Genomic DNA, 2,335 nt, shown 5'->3' on the forward strand with positions numbered 1-2,335 from the left:
CCCTTCTTCCTTTTTCCTTTTTCCTTTTTCCTTTTTCCTTTTCCTCTTGTCTCCTCTCATCTAGGCTAGGTAAGCTAAGCTATACTTCTTAGGAGCATTGTACCTTCTAGAGTGAATTCTTTGTTGACTAATAAGCGTATGGTTTATCTGTACTTTTAGGTGGTGGTTTAATTTTGGACATTTGAGAAGGTATGTAAACATACATGGCTGTGGCTCTTTTTGGAGGAGGGAAGGCCAAGGAAATGTTCTGTGCGCTCAGACCAGCAGGTAGAGAGGGCTTGAATTTCATTGTGAGTGCACTTCATCATCTCCTGAGGAAGTTTTTTTTCCTGTACAAAGCTTTTCCTCTTAATTTGGTGAGGTTTATTGGGCTATAGAAATGAAGTCTCAGACAGAGACTCCGTCTAGAAGTAGGTGCAAGCTGCAGTGTGCCTTAGAGACCTACCTTGGATCTCATTTCAGATTTATTACTCAGGGGAAGCTTAAGAGGAGGTGTGGGAGGGTGAGGATGGTTTGATTTGCTTCTTAGCCTTAGCATGCCTGAGGACACCCAGATGTGAAGGCTGTGTGCTAAATGGCACCTCCTAAGTCCTGGAAGATTCATGTCCAAAATATTGCTTATTTAACACAGCTCATTAACAATGATGTTAATATTGTTACAAAAGGTGTATTGTAATCCTAGAAGGAGGTAACAAAGCTGAAGAAGCCAGTGGCCAGACTGTAATTTGTGGGAATGGAATCTTCTAAATGAGCTCAGTAACTTAAGTGGCTTGGGGCCTCTAGAGCTTTCTTGTTTTCAGGAAATCAAGTTTTCATTTCTTACAGCACTATGACCATACCGAGTTTTTGGAAAACTGAGAGTGGAATAGAATTTAACTATAGCAAGGAATTTGCTATTGATATCACATGATTTTCACCATATAAACTAGAAAAATGTGACTGGATGGGACAAAAAATAAACAATAATCCTTATATTTCATGTAAAAGAACTACTTTACATGTGTCAAAAGACTTTGCTACTTGGATAGAGGTAAACTACTACTTAAGAGAAATGGTAGCAGAAACCACAAATCCAGAATAGCAGCCTTGCCATTCTTCCCAGTACAATGCAACATTTGCTGTGCATGGTAGTACTGGAGAGCTTGGCATAGCTTCTGTCTATCTGGAAGAGCATATGTGAGAATGGTGCAGAGTGTGGTGTCAAGCAGTACAATTCATTTCTCTTTAAAGACTTCACATCTCCAATTACTGCTGTGAGTTTCAAATCTCAGAGCTGAAAACATTGCTCACACTGTGCTTGGGTTCATCTCCTCTGAAAGATGAAATGCAATATTCAGGTTCGGGAAATTTCTTGAATTATTTTAAATAGCTTTGAAAACTGAAATAATGAAACTACAGAGGGCTCTGCAGCAGTTGGGTCAAATACAATCTTTTTTATAAAAATCAGCATTTAATTTTCACTAGAAGGATAGATAGTAGAAATAGAAGTGTTTTGTCATGATGAATTAATCTGATCGATTGTCTTCTTGTTCTGCAGCAGAGTTTTCTGACTACTTTGACCAATCATAAAGTCAGCACTTCAAAGAAAGATCTTCAATAATTTTCTCTGACATGCTATTCTAGTGTCATGAGCTTTCCAATTACTTAATACTTGCTAATATTCGGGCTCCATTTTTCTTTCCAAATCTGTATGGTAATAATCCTAGCTCTATGAGTTGCAGTCCAAGCTTACTCAGAATGTCAAGGCTATTAGTTGAGTTGGTCAAAATGCAGAATTCCCATCTGTGAAGCTTTTATTGCTGCTGCATTTGTCTTTGTTCTGAGCTTGGAACTGTGGGGATTCTGAATGTGCCTCTTTGTAGATAATACAAAATAAAATACAAAATTAATTGTATGTTGTATTGAAACATCTTATTTTTCATCTACAAATCAAATGGTTTCCCCTTCATGTTTTAATGGACATTGTCACGCTCTGTGTCAAAGGGTAATCACTGCATACTACTGAAGAGTGCAATTGTTTTCAATACTGCTGTGTCAGCCTTGGAGCATTTTCCTCTGTACTGAAAGCATATGATTCTAGCATGGGATACACTACTAAAAGAATGAAATTTCATATTTCTTCAGAACAATGTTTTCTGGGAGAAGGCTCTAATCAGGACTTGTCCCCACCACAGTTAGTATTCAGATTTCTTCAAGAAGCAAAGCAAATTAAAGCTGGTCAGCTAGAGAAATGCTGTCCAGGTTTCTTCATCACAAATAGCAAAGCTGAAGGCACTTCAGAATCAGTTTCTGCACACGTTTTACTATCTGCAGCTCTCAGTCTGTAGCTAATCAT

This window comes from Meleagris gallopavo, chromosome 1, assembly GCF_000146605.3.
Source record: "Meleagris gallopavo isolate NT-WF06-2002-E0010 breed Aviagen turkey brand Nicholas breeding stock chromosome 1, Turkey_5.1, whole genome shotgun sequence".
Classification (NCBI taxonomy): Eukaryota; Metazoa; Chordata; class Aves; order Galliformes; family Phasianidae; genus Meleagris; species Meleagris gallopavo.